A 10751-nucleotide genomic window follows, 5' to 3' on the forward strand; every position below is an offset into this window, starting at 1 on the left:
AGATGAAACTCTTTATTTGGCCGAACTTGTGGCCGTGAAATGAAAACTCAAACTACAGCAATTAACACTGTACCCTGATAGCGGTGAACAGGGCGTTGGCCGTCGATAAACTGCTCATCGCTCGGATGCGCCTTCCTTTATAGACGGTTTCGCCGTTTACAAACACAGACCCTGGACGGCTTCTGGTTTCGTGCGCTGACGTAGCATTGGAGGGGAACAAAAGCCTTGGCGGGTAGCCCGCAGAATTTCAACACTTCTCACCCTGTGCCTAGCCAAATATTTCAAATAAGATGGTTCTAATCTGTATCCAGCATTATAAGAGTTAGTCCTTAACTCATATGCCTTCCTTTTATCGGACGGCGAGAAAATAGGGTCTTTCCTTACTCTGACACAGCATAAAAAATTAACAGCATATCTACGGGTGAAGGATGAAGAAGTTGCGCGAAGCTCCTGAAGCAATCATGGTTACACCGTGAAATCTTCAGTGGTTTCGCCCAGTAGTAATCAAAGCAACAGCCCAGTACATCATCAAAGACGTGACAAACAGTGTATATATTTATACAAGAAATTTTATTAATCGTAAGGGGTAGCTAGACGTGGCTTCCCTTCCCCCTTTCTTATAACGGCTTTACGGTCGGTGAAGTGATGGATCGGTGATGGGTCGTAGTGGGATGCTTGCAAAGACGAAGTAGTGGGCAGTTTGCAAAGGTGGTTTCGCCGAACAACGGAGACGTGACAAGGTTCGACTAAGAGGAGCTTCGCCCCTAAAAATAAAAAAAAGGCTTTCCACTTCGGTGTTGAAATGAAGAACCGGAAGTTTCTTGGGGTACAGCACGTGCTTCTGCTATCGCAGTCTTGAAGCCGTCTCTACATCAGGCATCGAAATTTCCAGTTTTATGACTGGTAGTCGCGCAAGCTCTGGAATGATCTAGACTATTCGCGTCCTGCGCGCAATCTTAACAAAGTGATCTACTACAATCGCGAAGCTTCTCGAACACTACTCGCGAGGTCAGCGTCGAGCGTTGCTAACAGTCCTGGCTGGTCAAACCCGAATACATCAAAAATAAAACAAGAAGCGGATGTGGCATTATTCACTCCCATAAAGGCGTGAACTGAAGGTATGCTGAATAAATGGGTGATTTTGATCTCAATGGTCTCATAAGGTTCTACAGGGGTACAAAAATAAAATTCGCCGAGACCGCATCGATTGCGCGTGCGGGTGAGAATATTTGTTTGCGCATTTTATTTACAAATATTAGGAAAGCATCCTTTCAGGTATGGGAATCGCTAAATTTACAGCTTTTTTCGCAATGTGAGCTGCAACGCTATATGCATGCCTGGCATCGCCTTGCAAAACAATTTATGATTCCTCATCTACAGAGACTTCTTCTGCGGCAGATTGAGTTAGCTAATTCAATTTATCGTAGCCTTCCACCTCGTTTAACAGCTCCTCTACACAGATGATACTCCGTGATCCTTATTTGCCGGCCTTCTTTTTTTTTGTCTTCGGCACCCTTGGGGCAATCGCATGAATGGAAGGAACGCTCAGAATGACGATATACATGCGTACAAGCGACTGTTTATGAAGAGATGCCAGAATACTGCGCTGCCGACTGAGTGCGGCTCCCCGCATGCTCCCCACCAGATCCTCTCCCCTAGCGGCATCGATGCGCCTTAGGCTCCCTGTGTAGCGAGAGGAAGGTGCTGCGCTCACCATATCTCCTCATTCTAACCACCCTATTCAATGGCCTGCCCTATTTCGCTTCCTTCCTCCATAGTCGCAGGCATGTGACCTTGTGTCAGATTAGCACTTATTGTAAGCATTTAACTATAAGGGAGTGGCAAGGAATGGCTGCATGGGCAGCGGACCGTGAGAAGTGACGGGCCAAAGCTGTGAATACGATGGAACATTTGATAAGAAGTACACCTCCCAGGTGCATGCTCATTTCAGATACTTATTTAATGAAAATATATCTATAAATATCTGTTGCTATGTTTACCGCTTGATTCGCACACAACGGATATGTACCTACTCACTCGCACTACCGCCTTGAGAACGCCGCGTAGTCTTTGTATAACAGCAAGCCGACCGGAGCCCGTACCCTGTACTCAAATGACGTTCACACGCATGTATTTACAACGATATGTCAGATTGACCTATGCAAACGGAGCTCTAGGTGAAGACGTCTGCCATGTTAACTCGCATACATGTTCACCACCAAGACCCGTATTTTCCAATGCAGGTGGCGGCTACGTTCGCAGTGAAAGTGTCGGCGCATTCTTCATTCAAAAGTTTTCTGACGCCCGCCGTGTATACGCCAGGGTGGTGAATGCCAGCTCAAATGCAGATGGTTACAAGGAACTGGGTGAGTCAGCTAGGTCACATCTAACCTACAGCTGTGTTGAATGCTTACACTGCCGCCGCTAAAGAAAGCATTCCGCAGATAATACGGAAACTCGCCTTTAAGCGTTACATGTAGCTTTATGTTAGCTTTAATTGTTGCGTCTCAGACGCGATAGTTCTCTATGAGTTGTGTATTGGAAGTTTGCAGTTTGTGCGAAACTAAAGCATCCTGCACAGCACTTTCTCCATAGCGCAGACTGGGTGTTCCTAAGGTCAGTGGCCGTACTTAGCTGCATATTTCATTACATGAATGTAACGTATTGAGCTGTGAGCCACTGCACGTAATTGTTACTTTTACGGTCACCCTAACTTTCCCTTCTGCTTAGTGATTGCCCAATCACCACTGAAAACACAATTATACCCACACAACGCGTGGCACCTTGGTTAGATATGCACTTGCCGTTTGCTGGTCTCAGCTACACCTGCGCGACACGTAATTATATGCTGGCCTCGACAACACGCATGAGGTTGCATTTTACGGGATAATCAATTTAAAACACAACAGAACGACTAGCATATGTACACACGCTATTATAATGTGGTGAACAGTCGCACAGAAAAAGTGCGAGATGTCCAGAAAGTGTTCTCTACAAAAGCAATGTCTGTACAGCCCTTATCTTACCTGTAGATTACGAACAATATTGATTAGCATAAAAAATAAACTGAAAATTCTCAAGTGTATTCAAAGGGCGTTTGCCAATTTTTAAAAGGTTACGAGGATGAATTAATGGCAATGGTAGGGACCAGATAACATGCAGTAGGGGGTACGTATGTGCACAAAGCAATGTTTAAAATATAAACATATATAATTAAAGAACCAGAACTGTATAATAACAAATGTTGGAATCTCTTTTTGAAGCAATATTCACATTATTATCACAAATATTCTTTTCGCGAGAACATTGTTTTCAACGGAGGATCTGCCACCAGTGAATAAGCCGGTAACGAAATAATAATGACAAAGAATCTACCGGTGTCATTAAAGCGAAATTAATACATTCACTGCACGCTGCCATTTCCAACATGTCGGACCGAAACATTGATGACACCACAGAAACTAGAGAAAAGCTTAACAGGCCCGCAGCGTTCAGTGGAACGAAAAATGGTAGGAACAGCAATAACAGATCCTACGACGGCAGAATGGGTCAGGAAAGAGCCGGGGTAGCAGATATTCTCGTTCACATCACGTGAAAGAAATGGGCTTCGGCTGCCCACGTAATGCGTAGGACAGGCCACATATTAATAGAGCTACGGATAGCTTACCAAGCGATGAGAAACATGGTCGATGAAGGCCGACAGTTAGACGATGCGGCGAAGTTATGAAGTTGACATGGCTAAAATATAACCACCTAGCCATAGGATAAAATAAACTGGTGAACATTGGGAGATGCCTTCGTCCAACAGTGAACCTATATAGGCCGGAAATTGTGATGACATGAAACGAGGAATGCAGCAACGCGACGTGGGCCTATGGCGCACCCATTTGTGTGGTTGGGATTCTACCCACTCAGCTAATTACGAAGCCAGCAGATAAATGACTTAGCGTGCCGTGTTGGACAGCCAGCAAATGTTCATAGTGAAGCGTAGCGCAAAAAAGTGGAGAAAAATACGAAGACAGAGGACAGACACTGATTCTGTGTCTTCTTCGCTTTGTGCCAATCTCAACGCAACGTTTTACTATGAGATAGCATATTGCAGTGCACAGTGGCCATAACCAACAGCTCGAAAGACACTGACGCCGTTTGCACATAACACAGCTCTCTGGGTATTCAATAACTAAAGTGCTACCGGAGTGGTGAAATATTGGCAAATGTCAGCAGACAAGAGGGAGGAATGCAACATGGTACTGTGATGCGTATGCCTCACTCGGGCTCGTTTTTTTCAGGTGTCCCATTTCCGTCGGCCGTGAGTCAAGAGAAGCTTCTCCGCGACACATACAATGAGGCCAACGTGGACCCCAAGAAAGTTGTTTATGTAGAGGCGCACGGCACTGGCACCAAAATTGGCGGAATTCAGGAGTTGGAGGCAGTCAGCAGCGTCATGTGCTCCCCAGAGCGCCAGAAACCACTCTTGATCGGATCTGTCAAAAGCAATATGGGCCACTCCGAGAGCGCCGCAGGTAGGTGCCTCTACTGAAGAGTTTTTGCATAGCCCACAAGTTGATCGCAAGACTGATCTTCTTAAAGGTGGGACTGTATGTTCGTGGAATGATTGCTTAGCGCGACGTTATTCCTGGATTTTTAAGGTGCCACGGCACAAATGTGTCCTTCTAATGTGCAACCACCGCACTCGCTAGCACTGACTAATGTTAATGTTGGTATTTGCATTATGGCAGATGTCCGCTAGTGCACTATAAGTCGTGTCTAATGTTGGCTTTATATGGCTACGAATTTGCTAATATTGGCTAATGTTGGCGTTAAAAATTTCTGTCAGTAGTTTCGTGCGTTAGATACATAACGCCTAGTGTTGGCTAAACTATACCATGTGTTGGCAAATTGCAGCTCAATTGGGCTACATTGTAAGGCTAAACGAATTTAAAAGGGTGTGTGGTTCATACCGCTCTACACTAATGGTGCTGGCGCAACCATTATTTCTTTAAAGACCTCCAGTGATTGGCTTAACATTAATTATGTTTGAAGGAATTCCTAAATAAACCAACTCTTCGTACCCACAGTTGCATCTGAATATATTGATGTTTAGTCCTCGCATTTACACTTTACCCGGATAACTTTTAGTCCCTAGAGTCGCATTTGGCTAGACGGACAGTTCGACCTCCCGCACAATCATGAGGGCCATCCAGTCTCTAAGAATCTCTAAGGAGAGTCATCGGCAGCTACTCTCAGCAACAGCAAATATTTTGTCGCGTGCCTTTTTTTTCTTTGTGGCGAGGCGACCAAGAAACAGTGCGAAAAACAAAACGCAATGAAATTATTTAGTTTTGCTTCTTTCACCATCTGCGCACTCCCTGCGCGCTATGCACTATACATATACACTGCGTCTCGTGATACGGTGTAATACATCTTGTTTACTTCGCACGCTGTTATTTTCTACGGTTTCGTATAAAACCCTTGAAGAAACGATATGTGCAATTTATCCATGGCGTTCTGAGTGAAAAATCAACGCGTGGATTAAGAGCAGAATTTTCTTGACTGCTCATGCATTTGGGTCAAGACGGCCTGTTGTGGCGTACTCGCTTTTTACAATGATGATGTTAAAGCCTTTAATAACAATATTTCTCAGCTCACACGTATGATTCTTTAGCAACAGGTATCACATTTTATAACTGGCACACTCTGCTTACGACACCGCTAATAACTGTATTGCCGCTTCGAACTGTACTAAGTGTTGTGACACATGTGAGAAAGAGATTGCGGCAGATACAATCAAACCCGTATATGTTGAACTGCTAGAAAAAGACGGGTATTAGTTCGATATATCATATAATCAGATATAAAACTTTTGAAACATTTAAAACAATTACTGTATTTCTGGCACGGGTTTTATGGCACTCCTTAACGATAATGCAAGAAACATCAATACACGGAGTTTTTTTTGTTTCTATTTTCACGCGGTTTGTAGTTCACGGTGTGGGTTGCAGGCACGGGTCGTAGGCAGAGTTGTCAGTTCCGCTTATAATAAGCGGCTTCTTTTTTCGCGGAGTCACTTGTGGAATTTTCCAGTCGTTTGTCGAGTTTTTCCTACAAATATAGTTATTTTAGTGATCATCACGTTCATGTTTAACGCGTTTGTCGCTCACTAACTGCGTGTTTTTCGATGTATTTGAGTAGTTGAATGTTGAAGTCAAACACACGTTGGGGGAATCAACAAGTCATGTTAATCATGCACTGGGAAACGTGCATTCAACCGAATAGAGATGCAGACAATTCTTCATAGTTGCGTATATTTTCGCTGTACAAAAAAATGAAACATTTTTTTTTCAACTCACCTTCATTTCCAGTGACATATTTTATTATAATTAAAGATGTTGTCAAGAATTCGAAAATTCTTTAAATATCCTCTTCCTCTGGGCTTCTTGGAGAAAGTGGCACTGCTTTTTGTGGGCTTGTAGCACACTCGTCCCACGGAGGAGCGAAAAGAAGACGCCTACAGTCCTTGAAGTTTGGCACAAGACTAGTTTATTTTCCAGGAAAAAACAGGCCTCGAAAGCGACAATAAGAAGGGGCGTGGCTGCGTATCTCCCGCGGCAGGCCGGAGATAACGTGAGGCATGTTGGCCGCGTATGCGCCGTGCGCCTCTGCATACGAATCGGTAGGCGCACGCAAATGAAAATCATCGCGATCACCGGCATCAACGCCCTCTACAAAAGGGCCCCCCCTAGACCGTGGAGCAAGGGAAAAAACAAGCAAATGTGCGAGATAGTTCTTGAGGTGAGCCGGTTTCACGCGGTCGAGAGAAACGACGTCCTCTCTTTGGCGAACACGAATGGTCATAGTTTTGTGCGACCGCGATAGCACACGGAAGGGCCCGTCGTACGCAGGAGTCAACGGCGCTTTCACCGTGTCCTGTCGCACGAACACATGGGTTGCCGCATTCCTGTCTGGGAATGAAAACACTCTTTGGTTGCCGCTGACGCATGGCGCGTTGGGTTGCAGGTGCTCCAACCAGGAATGTAGCCTTTCCATGTGTTCAGAAGGTGTCGGCGTAGTGCTTGGTTTCTCACCAAAGAATTCCCCCGGTAGTCGGATTGTAGAGCCGTACAGCGTTTCTGCTGCACTGAATCCGAGGTCTTCTTTTATCGCGGTACGCAAGCCCAGAAGAACGAGAGGGAGCTTCTCCACCCAGTGTTCTCTATCTCATTTGGCGGATAAAGATGCCTTCAGTCGACGGTGTAGCCACTTCACCATTCCATTGCTCGCTGTGGTAAGCCGTGGTGTACTGGAGGCGTGTTTCCAAAAGCCTTGCCAGCGCAGAGAATAGGTTGCTCTGGAATTGTCGTCCACGGTCGATTGTTATGCGCAGTGGGTAGCCATAGCGTGAAACCCATGTGGCCACAAACGCCTGTGCGTCTGCCCCTGCAGCGATGTCCAGAATCGGCGTCGCCTCAGGCCACCGTGAGTATCGGTCGACACATGTGAGCAGGTACCTGTAACTCTGGGAAGGCGGGAAAGTTCCTACCTTCACTGTTTGACATGTTCGCCACGTCTTCGCCCAGCGTCGAATATCGGCGTTAATGCCTGACCACACAAAGCGGTCCATGACGAGCCTGTGCGTCGAGCGAATTCCTGGGTGTCTGAGGTCGTGAAGGCTGTCAAACACCGCACGCCGACACTGGACGGGCACGATTGGTCTTGGAGATTTCTGCGATGTGTCGCATATGGGCATCGTCGTTGTGTATGGTAGCGGGATCTCTCCGAGCACAAGGGACAGTGGATTCTGCCGCATCTCGGTTAGCTCTGGGTCTTCCCGTTGGGCAGCGGCTAATGTCTCAAAGTCGACGGATGCTGAAACGGTGTCGATACGGGAGAGTGCGTCGGCTGCTTGATTTTCGATCCCCGCTATGTAGCGGATGTCCGTGGAAACTTAGGATATGGAAGAAAGTTAGCGCAGTTCTCTTTCCGAATATGAGGAACTGTTGTTCTTGAACGCATATGTTAGCGTTGTGGTCCGTTAAAATGTGGATAGTACGACCTTCTAGGAAGAAACGGAAATGCTTTACGGAGCAATAAATGGCCAGCATCTCTCTTACAAAGATGCTGTAGCGCACTTCCGCCTGTTTCAGACGTTTCGAAAAGAAACCCATCGGTTTTCAGTCCTTGCCATCGTATTGTTGCAACACTGCTCCCACTGAAGGGTCAACCATGAGTCGTGTTGGCGAGTCGGAAAGCGGGTGCATCCCAAGTGTTGCGGAGGCAAGCTGAGTTTTGGCGTCCTGGAAGGTTTTTTCGTGCTCCGCTGACCAGTGAAACTCAGGCGTTTTCTTGGAGTCCCGGCATCAACGCCCGCTACCGTGCTCGTCAAAACGCCGGAAGAGCACGAAAATCACCTGCGGCTCTTCTGCAATTGTCTTGACGAGCACGGTCTGCTTTGAAGCCCCAAAAGTGTATGTTTGGTGTTGAAGCACTAGATTTCCTACGTCATCGAATTACCCCGCAAGGCTTCTTGCCGCTCGAATCACGTCCGGGTCACCACTTTGTAGCGTACTCGCCCCACGGAGGAGCGAAAAGAAGACACCTACACTCCTCGTAGTTTGGGACAAGACTAGTTTATTTTCCAAGGAAAACAGGCTTCGAAAGCGACAACACAAAGGGGGCGTGGCTGCGTATCTCCCGCGGCACGCCGGAGATAACGTGAGGCATGTTGGCCGCGCATGTGCCGTGCGCCTCTGCATACGAATTGGTATGCGCACACAAATAAAAATTATCGCGATAACAGGCATCAACGCCCTCTACAGCCTTCTTTTGTGATGATTATTTTCTTGTTAGCTCAGTAGCATCTGGCAACTCTGGTTGTAGGCGAGAAAATACAGTATCGATGTAAACAGCAGCTCAACATGTTCGTGCGCAGCTGCGTTCAATCATCGGGCGCGGAAGCCTCTAGTCTGCCTTGGCGCTAATGTTGGCGTGTTTTTTTTTTTTAATCTCTTACTCACCGTGCTACTTGATATGTTCTGCACAGTGGCGCAACAAATCACATGGATGGCGAATTTTTGGTCTAGATAGACGTGTTTTTCCAGTGACCCAATCGAGCAGTTGCATATCACGAATCCTTGTTCTTTCGCCAGACCACGTACCATTATCATTTTCTTCTGAATTTTTATCTTCAAGCTTACTTGAGAAACAATAGCAACATTAGTATCTCGGGTGGTACGTGCCGAAACCACGATATTTATTATGAGGCACGCTGTTGCGGAGGGCACCCGAAGTTTTGGCCATCTGGTGTTCTTTAACGCGCACTGACATCGCACATTACACGGGCCTCCATCATTTGCCTCCATCGAAATACGACCGTCGCGACCTGTGTCGAAGCCGGACCTTTAATAATGAAGGTGCCGACTTACGTATAATCAACTTAACAGCACAGGAATTCAAGATTGTACCATAGAACAAGTAGTATGCTTAGAACAAGATAAAAGTGATGATGCAGAATGTAATGACGACACCATAACTAATATCATTTCTGAAGCTGCGCTTGAAATTGGAGGGAAAACACCAGTACAAGAACGATGAAAGCTTTCTCAAGCCACTACAGACTTGATTAAAAAGCGACAACAGCTGAAGGTATCTACCTCGACAGATACAATATCATTTGCTCAGATATAAAAACGTATAAAAAATACACTTAGTGATATGCGAAGCTATAATGTCAAAAAGGTGTACACGGCTGTACAAAAGGGCGGCTGTATGAGGGCACCTAATTGAAAACTCTGTCCTGGAAGCACCATAACGCATGCCGTCACAGATAACCGCAGGAACATTGTCGACAAATTTAAATACATAGTAGAGGCTTTTGAGAACTTTTACTCAGAACGGCTCAATATTTATTCGCCCTCGTCTAAGTGAAAGCAAAATATATCACGAAATTGAAATCTGAAGCATAACTATCGGTGAATTTAGAAATGCCCTGCAAGGTATATCCCGCGCACAAAAAGCGATGCTCGGGGTGGACAAGTGGACGTGTTGGTATTGCATGATTCGAGGCAAAAGGTGGGAAGACGACCACAGACAGGAGAGAGACAACCTATGTGTATGTCTCTCCTTTGTCCGTCGTCGTCTTCACGCCTTTTACCTCGGATCTGCGGAAAAGTGGCTGCCGAACACAGCACAACTCCATATTTGGTTAAAATCTTGGAGGCTTCGTATTTTAGATGCTTGCATTGCTACAGATATATTTCTTCAAAATTCCAGTGTACCCGAGAGTTGGGAAAACGCAATGTTTTACTAATACTCAAAAAAAAACGAGAAGTGAGACTTGAAGGACCACAGATCGAGCAGCCTCATTTTGGCGTTATAAAGAATATTCGGAGGATAATTTCCAACAGAACAGGAGCCACGCGTGACTTTTAATCAACATAGAACAAGTTGGCTTAAGGAGAGGGTGGTCTGCCGTGCCCTCATGCGATTAATCAAGTATTTGGGAGGAAAATTGGCGAAGCTTGCACTAAGTCGCGCGAGGCTTGAAGCAGCGACACTTGTCGATTCTGAAGTCTAATCTGGAGGTTGCTTCTAGGTCGTTGCAAGGCTTTACCTAGGTTAGTCACGACACGGATATCCAAACTCCAAAACCGAGCGTTCGCACCTCTCCCAGGTCTACGGGCACGTCGTCGTCGGCGTAGGGATTCCATCGCTTCGGGCTCTTCTCGCAGCCGCCGTTGCGTTTTCGTTCTTCA

Source organism: Rhipicephalus sanguineus, chromosome 7, assembly GCF_013339695.2.
Source record: "Rhipicephalus sanguineus isolate Rsan-2018 chromosome 7, BIME_Rsan_1.4, whole genome shotgun sequence".
NCBI classification, from domain to species: Eukaryota; Metazoa; Arthropoda; class Arachnida; order Ixodida; family Ixodidae; genus Rhipicephalus; species Rhipicephalus sanguineus.